The sequence below is a fragment of the Pinus tabuliformis genome, chromosome 7, assembly GCF_031772625.1.
Source record: "Pinus tabuliformis cultivar Carrire ecotype Pingquan chromosome 7, CPIR1, whole genome shotgun sequence".
Lineage (NCBI taxonomy): Eukaryota > Viridiplantae > Streptophyta > Pinopsida > Pinales > Pinaceae > Pinus > Pinus tabuliformis.
The window spans coordinates 233,268,964-233,287,643 of record NC_142293.1 but is presented as its reverse complement, the minus strand read 5'-3'; the positions used below and the strand labels follow the sequence as shown (position 1 = coordinate 233,287,643).

General features: G+C 36.7%; 1 pseudogene; it reads left to right on the top strand.

The window, feature by feature from the left end:
• The first annotated feature begins 2,630 nt into the window (after window positions 1–2,630).
• Window positions 2,631–18,680, top strand: part of LOC149246707 (DNA replication licensing factor MCM7-like) — a 55,748-nt pseudogene continuing 39,698 nt past the window's right edge.

Sequence of the window (18,680 nt, the reverse complement as noted above, 5' to 3'; positions counted from 1 at the left end):
ATTCTTCAAATTCCTTACTGCAAAACTCTCCACCATTATCTATCCTCAGCACCTTTATCTTCTTCTCTGTCTGGTTTTCCACCAGAACCTTAAATTCTTTAAACCTGTCAAAGACTTCAGATTTCTTCTTAAGGAAATATATCCATGTATTCCTTGAGAAGTCATCTATAAATGATACATAGTACACAGACTTACCCAGTGATGGAACCTTCACAGGTCCAAACACATCACTGTGCACAAGTTCTAATATCTGATTCGCCCTCTTACTACTAGAGGGGAAACTCACCTAATTCTGCTTCCCATATACACAATTTTCACAGAAATCAAAATCCAGAGAGCTATTACTCATACCTTCTACCATACCTTTACCATGAAGTATCTGAAGGCCCTTTTCTCCAATATGTCCAAGCCTTTGATGCCACAACATGGTCTTTTCTCCAGAGACCACTAGGTTTTCTGCTCCACTTTCAGGAACCACAGAACTATTGCACCCATCAATAACAGTGCTACCTTGCAGCTTGTACAGAGTTCCAATCCGAACTCCCCACATCAATACCAGTGCTCCCCGAACCATCTTGCAGGTATCATCTCGAACACTGTTTTTACACCTGCATCATCCAGCTTGCTAATAGAAATCAGATTTCTGGCTAATGCAGGAATATGTAGAACACCTGGAAGCATTCTAACCCTTCCACCTTGCAACTTCAACTTTACTTTTTCATGATCAATGATTCTAGCCTTCCTGTCATCCCCCAAGAAGACATCACCACCATCATATTTCTGATACTCGTAGAACCACTCTCTATGGGGAGTGAAGTGAAAGGATGCACCTGAGTCAATCAACCATGCCTCATGATCTACATGTGTACTTGAAGAAGCCAAGTACACATCCCCACCTTCATGTGAGGTGGTTTCGGAGCATCATCAGATCCCTTTCCTTTATCAGGAGCTTTAGATTTACAGTCCCTTTTGTAGTGCCCTTCCTTTCCGCATTTCCAGCACACCACCATTACAGGTTTTCCTAGAGATTTAGATCTCCCTCTAGATTTAGATCTCCCACTCAATGACTTATTTTTGTTTCTGTTCTGGGACCATCCTCATATAGACAAGGCATCACCATTCTGGCTCTCTGTGTTTTTCCCTCTCATCTCCTCCGTCAGCAAGGATGAGACTATTTCATCAAAATGCAAGGCAGTTGCATTGCTACCTATTGCAATAACTAGACTGTCCCACGAATCTGGTACAGAACACAACAAACTAATGCACTTATCTTCATCTGAAATTTTAATATCAACAGATGCTAACTAACTTACCACAGTATTAAATGCATTCAAATGCTCTGTCACCAAGTCTCCATCTTTCATCCTCAAGTTATACAGCTTTTTTCGCAAGAATAGTTTATTCACCAGAGACTTAGATTGGTACAAAGTCCCTAACTTGTCCCACAAAGCCTCCGCTGTAGCTTCCCTTGATACATTCAGCAATACTGAATCTGAGACACACAATCGTATTGTGCTCTTTGCCTTCCAATCCAACTTCTTCCATTCTTCATCCGACACTCCGTTTGTTTAGTACCCGGATCTACCGCGATCCACTGGTCTTTATCCACCAATAGATCCTCCATCTTGAGTTTCCACAACTCAAAACTCTGACCATTAAATTTCTCGATCTCTATCTTTCCACTGCTCGCTATCTTCTTTCACCACTAGAATCGATCTCACAGATCTCCCACTGAACAAGGTCTACCACAGGCCCGAGCGAAACCCCTCAGCAACAAAGGCATCCCCTTGAAGCCAAAACAGCTTTGATACCAAATGTAGGTTTTAACCCCATACAAAAATTACCTGCATACGAATTCTAAAACATAGAAAATAAACAATGCGAGTTCATAACACATAAAACACATATACACAGAGATTTTCCCCTGGATCCCAAAACCGGGACGACCAGCTTGATTTTTCATTATGTTCCTTTCAATGTTATAATACATATTTATACATGCCAAAGCATCCAATACCATGGACCAAAAACCATCGCGTCCAATACCATGGACTGAAAAACCATCGCGTCCAATACCTTGGACTGAAAACCATCACGTCCAAAAAACATATGCGAAAATAATGCACAAAACCATAGGTGGGTCCGCCCAACCTAACATAGGGTCCAAAACCAAAATTTTCCGGGGCGCTACCCCGGACCCCATAAAGTGGGGTTACGGGTGCCCTTCAAACCCCATGTTAACTACATGGAAAGAATATAACACAACTCAACATGTGGATGACGATTATCTTGAGAAACAAGGAGATGTACAATATCATAACAATGAAGAAGATGTTGTCAATGAAAAACTACCATCTCTGGCTCTTGAGAAAGAGAGGATTGTTGTAGATATTGACAATGAAAGGATATTAGATTTATCCTTGTTGAAAGATGTCAATGAAAAATCATCATCATTGTTTCTGATGTCTCTAGAGAAAAAGAAGGTTTTTGAAGATGTGGAGAATGTAAATGTGTTTGAGAAAACAGCCATGGCTTGGACTCAAAATAATGTTCAAATAAGTTCATAACTGATTGGGGATGGGCTCAAGATGGATGAAAAATCACCCAATTCTTTATCTATGCTTGGAAACATGGAGTTAAAAGCATATGCTTGTTTGAAAGCAACGGAAAAATTTAGAATGACGCAAGACGTGACAGGGGGCAAGGATTCTTATGCCAATCTTTCACTTGGGAATTGGAATTATTTTGTAGTAGTTCATAATGAGAAGAAGAATTCAAAGCTGGAGGCCACACATCTTGAAAAATCTAGAGAAATTTATTGTAAAGTAGTGGCACAAAGGTCAGGCAATGTGTATGTTGCAAATGGTGCAGCTGTTGTGCAGGCTAAAAAGGGTCTATTTGATGTTTCAAAGGACATTTTTATGCAGGTACAAAAAATTGCAGCAGCTAAAATTCTGAGAAATGTTTCACCAAAATTAAAAAAGTTTTTGGAAGGTCACCCTATTGTAGTGATTGTGGAAGGCTTAACACTCATGCGAGGAAGTCCACAAAAATCCCATGTTTTATATGTTCAATTTGAGGAAGTTGGCAGAGGTGAACGCTGGCGACATGCTTGTCAAGTCATAATTGATGCTTTTGTAGACGCAAGGCTTATGTTGGAGAAGGATTTTAGGAGCCCCTTGAAGTTACATGCAACGGTAATAAACACCAGTCGTAGAAAAATGATAAAGTTCCAAAGAAACAAGGGGAATGTTTCCTTTGATGCTCAACCTATATTAGAGCGTTATGGTTGCAAAGATTGGGGTGAATATGTGATTTATGAAGCCCATTTGTCTCAGAAATTTTCATACGATGAAAATGGGTACTATCAGTATTGTGCATCCATTCCATTTCCATAAATTGGTAGGGAATATGTTGTGGAAATTGTTGAGGAAACTTCAAAGGAGAAAGTTGAGGTAGCCATAATTGTTGAGGTGACCTCTGAGGAAGCTATTGTGGAGGGGACAGCTGACCAAAGTACTGTGGAGGAAACTGTTGCAACAGAACATAGTCAAATGGAAGAATTCATTGTAAAATACAAAATCCTTGTGTAGAGACCACACCATGACATTCTGGGTTAGTGTTGCAGTGACCCTCCATGCGTCTATAGCAACTATCATAAAAATATTAAGAAGGAAACTTACTTAAAAGACTCTAAAATCAATCATGGAAGTTATAGAGATGAGAAATCAAGACAAGGAAAACTTAAAACCAATCATAATAGTTGTGGTCATACAATATTTACATTGACTGTAGAAAGCAGTCCCCGTGGAGAAAATAAAGGAGTGGAAGATGTCACCCTATCTCAACTGAATCTTATTGACCTTGCAGGCTCTCAAAAGCTCTAAAACAGAGACCATTGGGTTGCGAAGGAAGGTTTTTATATAAAAAAAGGTTGTTGACACTTGGGAATTTTATTGCAAAGTTGACAGATGGGAAGGCAACACATGTACCTTATAGGGATTCAAAACCTACTCGTCTATTGCTATCCCTATCCACCATCGATCATCAATGCTACAAGTTAGGCCTCCGCCAAAAATCGTCGGTGCCTTCAAGTGAGGTTATCTCCAAGGTCAACTCTGGTTTCTCTTATGCTCTGCCATAACATGCCATAATTTATACGCTACCCCCACTGTCAAATGGTGTGTCCAATCAAACAATCGTACATTACAGTGCCACCGAAAAGTAAAAGGAGACAAACACCATCGTATAAGTCAAACTATAACTAAACTAATAAAAGTTAATTAATTTAATTTTATACATATACATATACATATACAGATATATATATATATATATATATATATATATAGATATATATATATAGATTAAAAAAAACAGTATTAAAAAAAAAAAGTAGAGATAGAGAAACCCTAGTTCTAAAAAAAAAACCTAGTTTCAAGACAACATTACCAGAGAATTATACTTGTTAAGGTACTAATGATGAATCACTTATTCCAAGATGAAAAATGCAAGGTGAAGAAAATTGTCAAAAATTAAGCTTTGAGGACAAAGCTTTTCGAAGAGGAAGGCAATGTTACGAATATAAATTATAAAAAAATAAAATATAAATATGAATATGAATATAAATAATAAATAATGAAATGATGATTATGTTAAATAGCCATTAAGTTAGGTGAAATGGCATGTCTAAAAGACATGCCCAATCGCGAAAGGACACCTGCCTAGAATATATGCGAGTCCTCATTGTAACATTCAAACATCACTTATACATTTTATATATAATAAATGATTATTACAAAATACCTCTTATGTATTTTTACATTCAAGACAACAAGCTACAAGTCTTGTTGCTTCAAAGATGATCTACTTAGGGGGAGTAGATCCTCTATTTCTCTTCAATAAAGCAAGAGCATGGCCTCAAGGGAGGATGAATAAGTCAGATGCATGAAGCTAGAAAAAACAGACGAAAAGGTGCATCTAATTGTTGAAGTCATGGTTGTGTCCCCTTACTGATTACAGGAATACATTGGTTTATCTTCAAGGATATCAACACTGCAAGAAATAGGAAAGAGCATCTAGCATGGTTTCATGGGGAGTACACAACAATACTTTATGTTTTCAGAGAAGAAGATGAGCTGCAGCAACAGTGTGGAATGACAAGAGGCCCACAGTCAAGTCAAGTCCATAGGATCAGTCTCCATACATAACCAAGGAAGAAGATGCAAGCGATCGGGGAGAATTAGCTCAGGGGGAGATGCTTTATTAAGCAGTAGCAGGCAACAATTTTCAGCCTCAGGAAGAAACATTGCATTGGAAATTAAAGATTTACATCTTGGGTGAAATACCCTTATGTTATTTAAGTTGTGATTTTAAGTTTTCCTAATAGTCTCATGTTCATGAAACAAAATAGGTACAATATTTGAATGTCCCTTAGCTTTGAATGTCCCTTAGAAAGAGATATAAGAGATTGCCTCGTATAGCATCCAATTTGTATCAATTTCTTGGTGAAATTGGTATTATTTAAGCAACAGTCCCTATTGTAGAAGTATGATCTCAAGAGGAGAATTGTTTAAGATGCTCAAGAGAAGTGAGCATAGAGGATGAAACAGAAGTTGCAGTGAAGATAAAGATCAATGCACCACTAATGATTTGTATTTGCAATAGAAAAAATACCATGAGAATTTTTAATTGGTATCAATTTATTTTAATTGGTACAAAATCTGCATTGGAAAAGAGAGTATTCAGTCGACATCCATAAGGTGTCAAAAAATGGAGGATTTCAAAGTAGAGGCAGTATATGTTTAGGGGGAGCATATCAAATATGTCCAGTTTATAGAGTAGTAGCAGCTATCACTCCTTGAAGAGAAGTCTGCAGAGCAAAATGCACAATAGCAACTAGATCCTCGTCATCGACAGTCGATGATTTCATGGGGGAGAAGAAGCAGCTTATAATCCCTTGGTCATTGATGTCAAAGGGGGAGAGAATCTTATTGGGGAGCAAGTTGTGATGGCCCAGGAAAATGAAAGAAGTCCATTGGTAGCTCATGAAAGGAGATGTGTGGAAGAAGAATGAGGATTAGCCATCAATGTGGAGAAGTGAAGAGGTGTTGCCATCAATGCCAAAGGGGGAGATCGTTGGATAGTAGGCATTGTTTGTTTGGCTAGTGGCAGTAAATTTGTTGTCATTGATGTCAACATTCACGTTGGGAGATGGGAAGTTGGCATTTCCTAACAGTTAGCAAGTGTGTTGGCATTGACGTCAACGAGATTAGCATGGATGTATGTGCTAGAATGATGTTAGGCAAGACAACATTGATGTACTATTCTTGATGTGTCAAGCTCAAGGAGAGTCCTCTGGTTGATGTAGTCTCTGGTAGAGAATGACCATAGTACCAAGCCTATTGCAAAATCCATAAAATGATGACTATGGTGGTTTGGAGTCCCATACTTTGGAGGATATTATTCCTTAAGAGACCAGCTTAGATACTCTTAGAGTTAGCACAGTTGGTTAGTGCTTGGAAAAAGATTTCCAGTGATATTTGGAAGTCCATGAATGGATCTTGGGATCAAATTTTATTAATAGCCAAAGTAAGGATCTTGAAGTCCTTAGAAGCAGGCCAAATTTCAGAACCCTTAATTTTGGAGGGTCAAAGGCTAGTGACGCTAGAAGGGAAGAATCTTGGAAGGTTGAAATGTCAAAAGGTTGAAATATCATAATTCGGAGTCTTGGGACCTCAAAAGGTAGGAATATTAGAGTAGGTCGAATATCGGAACCAGACTGATATGTCAGAATATCGGAGCAGGTTGAATAGTAGGGTAGGCCAAATATCAGAGTAGGTCGAATATTGAAAGCAGACTGAACATCGAAACACCAAATTTTGGAAGGAGGCTTGGGACATCGGAAGGTCGGCATATTTAAACCTTGAAGGTTTGGAACTTCGAAACTTTGGGTTTTCAAAACCTTGTAACTTCTTGTTAATGCATTATTTTAAAAGCGTCGAGGTTTGTAGGGAGCAAGGTTTACAAAGGAAATTGTTTGCAAAACCAAGGACCGAGGGACCCTTTCTATATCCTCAGACATGACACATGGCAGTCGTTGATTGCCCCTCAGGAGCTAACGTTGACAAATGACATCAGCATGACGTGGTTGTACGTAGGAGATGTGGCAGTCAAATTCAACATTATTGAGTGGCCTAATGGGGAAAATCCCAGTGACACGTGTCACCACTAAGGAGACGCCACGTGAAGATGATGACAGGAGCATGATGTCACCCTAAGCATATCAGATATCGGAGGTTTCATAAGTCCTCCGTAATTGAATTTTGAGAAAGACCCGATAAATAAAGCTCTTATGATGGTTGGAACTTGGTCATGGAGCCCAAAGAACCAAGGACATAGAGTAGGGCTTAGCACCTAAGTGTTGTGAAGACGCCACGTGGAAGTAAATTTCGGAGGTCATAATTTTGGGAACTCCTCACTAATTGAAATTTGAAAAATTTCTAATAGCAGGGGCTTCTGATGTTGATTAGCATTTGGTCATGGACGCCCAAAGAACCAAGGGCATAGATCGGGGATTAGCACCTAAGTGATGTGAAGACACCATGTGAGAAGTACATTTTGGAGGTCCTAATTTCGTAACTCCTCTATAATTGTAATTTGAAGAAAGGTATGATACTAGGGAGCTCTGATGTGTTGGCATTTGGTTGTGGAGCCCAAAAGAACCAAGGGCGTAGAGAAAGAACATGAGGAGATATTCCCTAGGCAGGATTCTGAAGGGTTTAGCACCTAAGTTCTATGTCATCGGTCACAGCAACCGATGTTATGGTGGAAATGCAATAAGGGGCAAAGAAAAAGGGTCTAAAGGCCAATATCAGATCTCGTGATTTCGTAACTTCACCTTAATAAAAGTTACGACATGTGGGGCTCCAAAATTGTAGGATAGAGGCATGAAGGATGACTGAGTCAGTAGCTAAGTAAATTTGTGTACAAGAGTTATTCGATGGATTCAATCGTGATTTTTTGTAGGCAAGAGATAGACATGGAAACCATTGGGTCAAGGCAGTAATGACCACAATTGCATTGGATGAAATAATGGAGTCTATCACGAGTTGAGACAAGCCATCCTTGAACTTGCATGCACACTAAATGGGATTAAATGAATATCAAAACCTCAGGTACATGAGATTTGTTCATAGAAAGAACAAGATCCTTGTTGGAGTGTGCAGGACTAACTGATATTTAATTCTTAGCATGGAGAATCACATAGTGACCCATTCTCCAAACTGATTATGTTGCAGACATAGTTGGTGAGTGAACGAATCCCATTCATTGATTTAATGTTGCAGTGGAAAAATTCATGCAAGTGACACAACAATAGGATGGAGAAGCCATGCAAGAGTACACTCGGGAAGTGTGAATGGCAGAGTGATTCCTAACAGAGACAACAACAATCATTGTTTTTTAGTGAAACAAAACCAAGGATTGCAGTAGAGAAATAGGGGGAAGAAACATTGTTGCTAGTGAGTTGTGTGGAGAGCTTTGTGTGTGTGAGTTCACTTCTAAAGAGACATTAAGTGATCCTATGCTGTAAAGAAGAGGATAAGAGTGTGTATGAAGAGGAAAGATACCCTGAGAGAGCTTGTGTTGTTGTGTAAGAGGTTGAGAGAGCCAATGTAATAGAAAGGGATGAGTGTTAAATGTATATAGTTGAGAGCAGAGGGTCGAGAGCAATATGATGTTATGGTTTGGACATAGTGTTGAGAGAGTTGTGTGTTAGTGAATGTTGTTGATTGAAACAACGAAACATTGCATAGTGAGAAGAGGACAGAGTGATGCGTGGGATGTGAGTTAACAACAATTTGTTGCAGAGTGAGCAGAGGAAAGAGTGTTGTGTGGGCCAAAAGGATGTTGAGGAGAACATAGCTGAAAATAGGTAGAGAGGCTGCCAATTATAGTGAGCAGTAAGTTTTCTTTTGAGTGTGGGTTGAATCCTGAATACAGGAAGTTAGTGCTTCCATCTCTAGTGGGTGTTTGAGAAGGCTTGGGGGTTGGTTCCTCATGCAAGTTGGTGCTTGCATAAATCCAAGGAGCTGTAAGTTGGTGCTTGCAACAAATCCATGAAGTTGATGCTTCAGATGGTGCTTCTGCTAGGTTGATCAGGTGTATGCAAAAGAAGGGAGTTGGTGCTTCCTGCTAGTAGGTGCTAGCAAACAATCAAAGGGAGTTAGCGCTTCCTATGAGTGGTGGCTCATAAACAGATTGATGTAATAGAGTAGGTGCTCTTAGATTTACATCAATAATAACAAAAAGCTTTGGTGGTTATTTCCCAGAAGAGTTTCCACGTTAAAACCTTTGTGTCATATCTATGATGCTCCTGATGTGTATGCTTGTGTTCATTCATATGGATACTGTTGTGATTTGTTAATGGTTTCTCTCATTTAGTGGATGCCATTTTGAATGAGTAAAGAAAAAATTGCATAAAATTTTAAGTTAGCCTTAATATTGATTCACCCCCCCCCCCCCGAGTATTAACATTGTTTCCAACAACTGATAGGGAAATTCAGCTTACAATTTTCCATTGTTAACAATGACGAGAGGATTCGTCTTCATTCTTGTCAAATCTTATCAAAGAATTCGGAGATTCCCAAGCTTTGAGCTTTTACATCAATAATCTTAACCACTGATCTACCAAGATCCTAGAGATCAAATCTTATTAAATGAAAATCTTTTTTTGGAATGCATAACTTGAAAAATGATTTACACATCAAGTGATTAAGATAGATCTGTAGTTGTTTTTTGTCTCTCTATATAAACCATGTGTAATTTTTCATTGTTTAAATTGTATTTTTAAATAATTTAATACTATTAATATTTTATATTAAAAATTGAATAAATGTAACTAAATTATTTTACCTTTAATTGCTTTTTCCTTTCTGGCTTTGAAATATTTTAATAGGGTAAATATCAACACACACATTATATATATAGACACGCACTTTAGAGATAATATTGAAATATATTAGTTAACATGGATATTCAAATCATTTATTTAAGTTCTATATTGAAATATTTATAAGAGAAATAAAAAAAAAATTAATTATTTATCTCTATAAAGTTATATAAAATTATATTATTTAACATAGATATCAAAATATTTTATTTATTGTTGGAAGAGTGAAAGTGAAATATCAACGAACCAAGTAATCACAATTAGAATGTGATTATTGATGTTTTATAATGCTTTTAGTTAAAGCTAACTAAATATGTTTATTCATTTATAATTTTATTATAGTTGAAAATGTTTTTTCATTCAAAGTATTTTATTAAGGGACACGTGTCAACTCCAAGTTAAGCACAAACAAAATAAAACATCCCTTTATAATGGATTGTAGAATGAGCCTCTCAACTCAGTTATCTCTATTGGACAACTTGAAATGATAGGAAATTCAGCACGAGGGCTTCACTGACAAAGCAATACTATATCACATGCATTCATATTGGGGTAAAAATAATTAAAAAATCATAAAACATTATATTGACTATATAATAAGGGGATATTGGGTTTTTATATACCATATAGGAATATAAGTATTTTATGGTATTTTTTATTGAGTATTGTGGCCAAGCGCATAAAAAAACATGCAGGTAAAGAAAAAATTAGAGTCGACTATCGTGTACTTATTGTGAGCACATTATTTCATAGTGAAGGGTTCTGAACAAGGCTTATAACCAACATATCAATGCTCAAAAGAACCAATTGATCAACAAGACTTGAAAGAAACAATGGCCCCTACCTGATAACAATGGTCTCGTCGCTGCATCGGAACATCTTGTTGACTCCAACCCAAAGGCAGATCTTGATGTCGATCGTCATGCCTGGCCTTATAACCACATTTTATCATAACTAGAAGTGAGTCTGGTTGGTATTCATCCTCTTTCTAGCCTTCATAGTAGTCCCGGTTACTGACTCATAATCACAAGGAGGGTTGTAGTGAAGGAATGAAAGCCATGTGATAAATTTCGTTGAGGGTTCAATGAAGGCATGAGATCCCTATCAGAAATTTCTTCAAGGGTTGTAGTGAAGGCATGAGACCCTTGTGAGAAATTTCACTGAGAGATGCAGTGAAGGCGTGAGCACAATTCTAGAGAGGGTTATATTAGGCTCTTTTCTATTGGGCAAACGAAGGGTTTCATCTTGAAGTTCTAGAGGTATACTCATTTCCACATTGCTTTTCAAATTCATTCCAATCATTCCACAACTCAGGATCAGAACAAGGGTTAGTAAACTTTGAGGTATCACCAGAATTCACTGTTGCACAAAAATAGAAATCATATGTTGCAAAAACTTCTACATGTGCTTTCAAGTAAGTCCTTAGACCTTACCTCCTTTTATAAACCTTGATTGCATCCTGAAGCTAAAGGTCCAAATTTGATGTAATAGAGACAACACCTCTATTATTTTTATTTTGTGTAACTACTTGAGGGATGTGGCTTAAGATATTCCTGATTAATACCAAATCTATCTCCAAGGGAGGGCTTGATATATTCTTACTTAGGTATGGAGGTTAAGCTTGCTCAGGTTAGATTAGGCCTTAGGTTACGCTATATTGACCTTGAGTACAAGCCCACTTACTATGTTTCATCATCAAATGCAAGAGGATGATCCCCTAGTCCATCATCCATACACATTTTGCAGTAAACCATTTTTGTATCTAGACTACATTTAGATTGGTAGAGTTGTTTTATCTGCTTTAGTGATTTACTCAATAGTAGGCAGAGACTGGTACCCATATCTTGCTTATTTATCTTTGGAGGCCATTGCCCAATTTTCCCCCATTTTGGGAGAGAACAGTGATGGTGTTTAGAAGTTTCTTGTTTCTTTCAATCCATCAATATATTGATAGATCATCTTCCCCTATTTAAACACACTTTGGATGCTACTGGTCACTTTTTACATAATAAGCAAGAGATGGATGGGATTATTCGGGAGGATATGCACAAATAGTATATCTAGGTCACTTGGGTTTCCCTCTTAGGGATTCGAGACCCAACATGGCCTTTTATGTATAGCACTTTTTGGCTCTTAGAGACTTCTTTATAGTGTTGATATGTTTGCGCTCTTTGACACTTGATGCATAGAATTAGGGTCCCGTTAGGTTAGTTTTGAGTGTGCATTGATAAGCTTCAGGTGGAAGTTGAGCACCAAATGTCACAAGAGGATAAGTTATGTTGGATACGCCATATATATAATATAGAGACAGGGGAGCACTACATTTTGGGTGTTCTTGTTCCAATGAGATACATGGTCGGTTCTATTATATTCAGGGAGTGCCATAACTCTCTCTCCACCTTTTGTTGGTACATAGCTTAATGATGCCAAACATTATACTTGGGAGAGGTTTTTAGATCCACAGTTCGCATTCTCCTTGCCTCCCCCGCTCCCCTTGATAAGACACTACTAGGAGGATGACATTTTTCTTCCCTGTGCTCCTAGACAGGGGCAACAAGAGGAAGGAAAATTGTAGAACCATTCCAATTCAAGAAACAACTTAAGCCTCTGCAGTGAGACCCATGTGGAGTTATTTTTCTTGCCAGATTAGTAGGAAACCCTCTCCTACCACCATATGGCATAGGGCCACCTCTTCCAAAGAGAGACACATCCCTAGATCAGATCTATCTCCATTGGCTAGTCATCTATACAATGTTTCTTTCCTTTAGGTCTCAAATGGTAAGATATATTCCTTTCCAACTTCAAAGGAGAACACCCTCTCCTTCATTTGATAGTGGGCATTCAGAGAATTTTGGTTCTTTCCCATGTACTTGTATCCAGAGCATTGTATTTCTTATTTTTGGTATTGTGTTAGTTATTCTTAGATACTGACCTTTTCACTCCCACTCTGTGTTTCCACTTTTGCACTGAGCAGTCTTGTTGACCTACCTTTGGTCATTCGTTGGACACTAATAAACTTATCTAACCTTATCATGAATGAATATACTTAATTAGTAGTTTGAAACATTTAATAAATACCAAATTTATTATTATGTGTTATTGAGTAGTAGAGTTTTCCATGAAGCAGTTTATATGGGATAATATTAATTGATGACAAGACCTGTCTTTCAGATAATATCAACATGAAAGAACATGTTAAAGGGAAAAGAAAATTCTATTAAAATTCAAAGTATTTACTTCAGGTCTTCACTGTATGCAAACAAAAACCTGAGACTACCTATTTGATTGCCATCATAAGATGAAGAAATGATCTAAACTTTTATGGCATCTTCCAAAAATTAGGACTGCCAATTTGGCCAAACTACTATATCTATGATACATTTAGATCCTTGGATTCCTGAAGTGCAGGTTTGTACTTACCACTAGATCAGGCAGAGGAGATCGTTGCAGATAGCCCTTTTCTCATCCCAAATTGTGTTCCCTTGTATTGTTGCAAGTCCCTTAGACTTGAAAACACAATTAAGCTTCAACCTCTTTACTTGCTTTCTCTGCTTCTGAAGAAGCTTTTGGTCGCTGGTCACAAGTTTATCAGGTCTGATGGAGGATTTGAAGTCATCCTGAAAGTACCTTCTCAGTTTGATTCTTTCTGTACTGAGTGTGTCACAACCCCATATACGTCTTGAATACCCTTTTCTTCTCTTGCTAAAAGGAGTGGGCTTCCTCTCTCATCTTTATAGTCATGATGAAGGGTATTTCTCCTTGGGAGATCCTCAACTCTGATAGATATTAATGACCATCGTTAACTTAAGTTTGTATAAATAATTAGTGTCTATATTAATTAATAAAGTCAGTCTAGGTACTAATTGAATTAATAAATTCATTCAAACATACTCCCTTAGTTTTGGGAGTTATTTTTGTTATGTTTGAAGTCATGTATTAAATTTTTTCTTATTTAATAAAATATACAATACATACTGCATGGTTTCTTGCTTGCAATCTATTTGATCAACATGGTATCTGGGTATTAGAGGTCTAGAGGCTATGTGATTGGAGATTCAAGCATATCTTTATCAAAATTTGGATGAGGAGACTAGGTTAGATCAACAAGTTGGAGACTTAGGAATTTGGATGTGTGTTATCACGTGAATCTGCACCAATTGACTTAGGAAATAACTCTAAACAACTAATCTCGTCACCATTATTGTCTCTCTCTTTGGATTGGTGCTTTTCCAATCTCAAGGGTTTGTCCCTAAACCCTGTGTATGTTGTTAACTAATACACAAATCTACATAACAATCCAATTAGATTAGCACACTAAACCACCCTTGAGATGCCCAGAAGCACTCAAGAACAAGAGTCAATTCATGATTTGAATTGTTATGGTTGAGATCAGATTCGTTAAACTAAATCCAACAGTGATTAGACAAATGAAATGAAATGAATGTGTGCCTTAAGACAAAACAAGAGTTTAAAATAAGTGCACGGAAAAGCAAACCAAAACCTTGGCAACACAATTGAACATATAATCAACAATGGGATTCAAAGAGCTAATGACACAGCATAGTTGAATCTATTCAATGTGTTAATCAAGAGACTAAATCAGACCATAATGATCAACACATTACAAGTTCCATGGTGTGTTGTGGTGGAAGCAATTTGTTTGATCTAGATGGAAGAACAATGAAAACAACCTTCTGTTGTAAGCTGCCCAAGAAAATGTTTATCCCTTGCATAGAGATCTCAACTCTGTCGTTAAAGAAGCTAGAAGAAAGGAACCGTGCCTTAGTTGTGCATGAGGGAAAAAGGATCAAACTAGACTAATAACTTCTGCATGTAGTGCTAACTCTGAGTGACTTGTTGTTTGCCAAAAATAAATCACCAACAGGTTGTAAACAAATTCTTCTCAAAACACCCATGCCCATTGATCTTGCTATCTAATATGCTAAAAATAAACCTGGGAATAACGTGTTGTCTACTATTTCAAATCCTCAAACAAGCCCAAAAGACACTAAGACATACCCTCTGCAAGACTATAGCGTGCAAGCGATGGGATTGCTGCTGGAAAACTATCATGCAAAAGTTGTCACCCTAAATTTTCTCTTCCATAATAACATTGTTGTTCAACAATCATAAGTCCCAAACCTTCTCTAGATCACTTCTCCTTCACAAATATAGCCAATGTCACATTAAAACCATGGAAAAACCCATGAAACAACATCATCAATGCACAGATCCTAAACCAATTTACTACTTTCTGTTTGGTATAGCACACATGCATATGTTGGAAGGTCAAACATGCTCAATTAGGTAGTTCTTCCTGTAATAGGTTGTTGTTTACAAGTTGTGAACTCTGAAATATGCTAGAAATAACCCTACAACAGTTCTCCTAGCTTGATTTTCAATAATAAACATAACAATTACTGGAAACTCATCAATTGTTGTTGTCACCACTCTAGTTAATACACTGATCTCTGACATATGCTACTATTTTCTACTTTTTTATGAATGAAAGGCATGCCTAGATCAAATCTGTTGGAAAAATTAGATTAGGGCAGCATATCATTAATTTTTTCCATCCATGACAATTATTGTTACTTGACCCTTGGGGTGTGGCCTATGACAATTTTTAAGCTTTCTATAAAGAAACTACCACCTCATCCAGTGAAATTTTCTACAGTATCACAAGTTAGATGCATTTGTGTTTTAGTTGCCTCGGTAGATGGAGGAGGTGATACTTTTCATATGATCAGAATTAGCCAAACCTAACTATGGATGGAAGGTTGGAACCTACAGTAATTTGTTGGTAGGACTTCCCATTTTATTAAGGCTTCCTCCTCTATCAACCAAATTGTGTCAAGGACCTTGATTCTATAGGTTTCTTTAATAGCCTAGTGGCCTGCCAACACACTGGAAACCTAATTATTCTATTGCCTAAGTGTATATTTTATGTGCATTTGAACCTATTAACTTTAGATTAAAATTAATTCTATTTTAGTAAAGATTAATAAATATTTAAGAAAAAAAAAGGAATATTTATCTTTCAATCAATCTAGTCTACAATTAGATCTTCATATGCTAAGATGTCTAGCCTATTTATGGCTAAGAGTGCATGTAAAGTCATTTTAAACTCTAATATAATCCTAAACATAAATTGAAATTTAGAATTTATGTCTTATGATTAAAAACTAGGAGAAGAATAGTGCTTACTATATTTTTTGGGTATATGGGGTCAACTAAGGATTCCCTGAAAGAGATGTAAGTAGATCTAAGGTGATGACTAGGGTTGTCCATCACAAACCCTAGAAAATCCACCTAGTACCTTAGAAACTTAAGAAAATTTAGGGGAGACTCTCCACTAAAAATATTTGTAAGGTTTTAAAGGAAATTTTTGTCCAATAATAACGTGAACATAATGCACCACCTCCACTACATACATACAATTACACTTAATAATCATTCATAAACTAAATCCAAGTCTCGAAGAGAACAATTACTCAAAACTTCATTTGCATCCACAAACCCTAGCCATGAAAATCCATAAAAGTTGCAAAGTCATGCACAAGATCATCTCCTTAATAAGGTGCATTGGTTATTTTTCCATAGCTAAATAGACAAGTAGTAATGTTTCTCCACAAGTAGCAATGATTTATAAATGAGGACTATTTTTCTTATTTATATGAGAGATCAAGCACCGTCCTTATCCATTGGTAGCTCCAAAAACATAAAAAATTCCTTTATCTCTCACAAGCCCTAGATACCAGCGAACAATAAAATGAATTAAATGCATTTGATACTAGTGAATAGTAAAATCTACAAGGGTTTGGTTTTGACCTCTTTAGGACACAACAAAATGATGTAAATAAGGCCAAAATTGAGGCAGATCTAGGGCCTAAGATTTCCTATAATTTTGTCAATGTTTGACTCAATAAATCAGCTCTCAAATATGTTTTAGTACTTTATTTTATTTTTGGTTTTAGTTCCATTTGAGGAATCCACCGATAGTACATTTTGAATCAAGGTGTTTCATCCCAATAGTAATATTTCTTCATCTTTTTTGGAGCTTTGAATTGAAAGTTCATATCTTTCTTCCTTGCTCATTGTTTTATAATAAACAATTATGCTTGTGGAATTTTACTTAATTTTTCATTTATTTATATGAAAAAACAGATGGAGTTGTTTTGTAAAATTTCTTCCGGTGAAGATAATTTTGTCATTGGAATGGTTAGGTGTCGAGAAGGTTGTACATTTTCTGAAATCCATGATGAAATTTTGGATGATTAAATCATTGGATACCCTTTTGATTTTATCAATGATGGATTAACTTTAAACCCAAAGCAAGAGGAAAAATGGAAAGTTTATACAACACATTTAGGCATCAAGGGGAAACTAGCCAATTTTGATGTGGAAATAGAGGGTTAAAATGTAGTGGAAACAATACCAATCTTTGAAAACATTGAAGTGAATGTGGAGGGACGGATGCATAAACAACCGAGATTTGAAAATATGTCTTTGTTAGTGGAACAAGCCATAGTTGTTTATCCTAGTGTATTGGCATCTTGGGAAAAAAAAAGTGAAGAGTTTAATGGAAGAGTTTGTCAATGAGAAAATCACTCTCAAAGTATATTCAGAAAAGGGAGAATCTAAAATTAAGATCCATTCTGAGATTTGTAGCATTGATTATGGAATAAGTGATGTATCCTTGGTAGTGCGAGCATAGCACAACTTCAAAAATCATCATATGAAAACAGGGGCCCATCAACAATTCCTTTCAATGCCAAGTGGTAGTGAGATTCCTTCACGTAATGAAGTACAATAGACAGTGATGGCTGGAGATCAATTCCATATTGATCAAGTAATCAAACTTCTAGATGATTTCAACAAGACACAAGCACCTATTTTGTTCAAGGTGGTGGAAGCGACACTTGCATACAATAAGGACATGAAAAGAGTGAGAGTGGAATGTACACGATGCAATAAATGGTTTTGTTTAGCACCAATAAGTGGTAATATTGTTAGTTCTCCAAATGAACACATGAAATCAAAGAAACACACTACTACTACTAAAAATGAAGCTTCACATGAGGAGATTGGGTTGAGGAGTGGCACGGTTGGGAGACCCAAGAATCCTACCAATGATAAGTCCAATAAAAGTTTGACTAGGTTCTTGGTCTCATCATCACCATCAATATTACATAGGGGTTCTACAAGTGCAAATCATTCTACTTCAGGTGTGTTAATTAATATCTTAGACTAAACTTGAATATGAATTTGTATATTATTTTATTTATCTTACTTCAAATTTATTTGTTTTTTATTGTTTTGTCATCTTATTATAGCTCAATTATCTCCCTTGTTACTACAATGTTGGGGGTATTGATATCCTTATATTGATAGAAATTGGGAGAGATTGGAAACAAAGGTCCTAATGGATCATCAAAGGGGTGGAAAATTATGGGCCATAGAGAAGCATACCAAGATCATGTTATGTTATGAGGGTATTGAATGTCGTATTGATGGTACATATAGGCATATTCATTGCCAGAGGGATTCTGAAACAGGGATCCCATTTTATTCATTAACATGCAGAATTTGTAAGTTGGTTCCAGAATGTGATAACTTCAGGATCTTATTATACCATGAATCAATGTGCACCAATAAAATAAGTTAGTGAGATAAGGGAAAAGGTATAAGACTGGACTATTTTACTATTTTACTATTTGACTCAAAA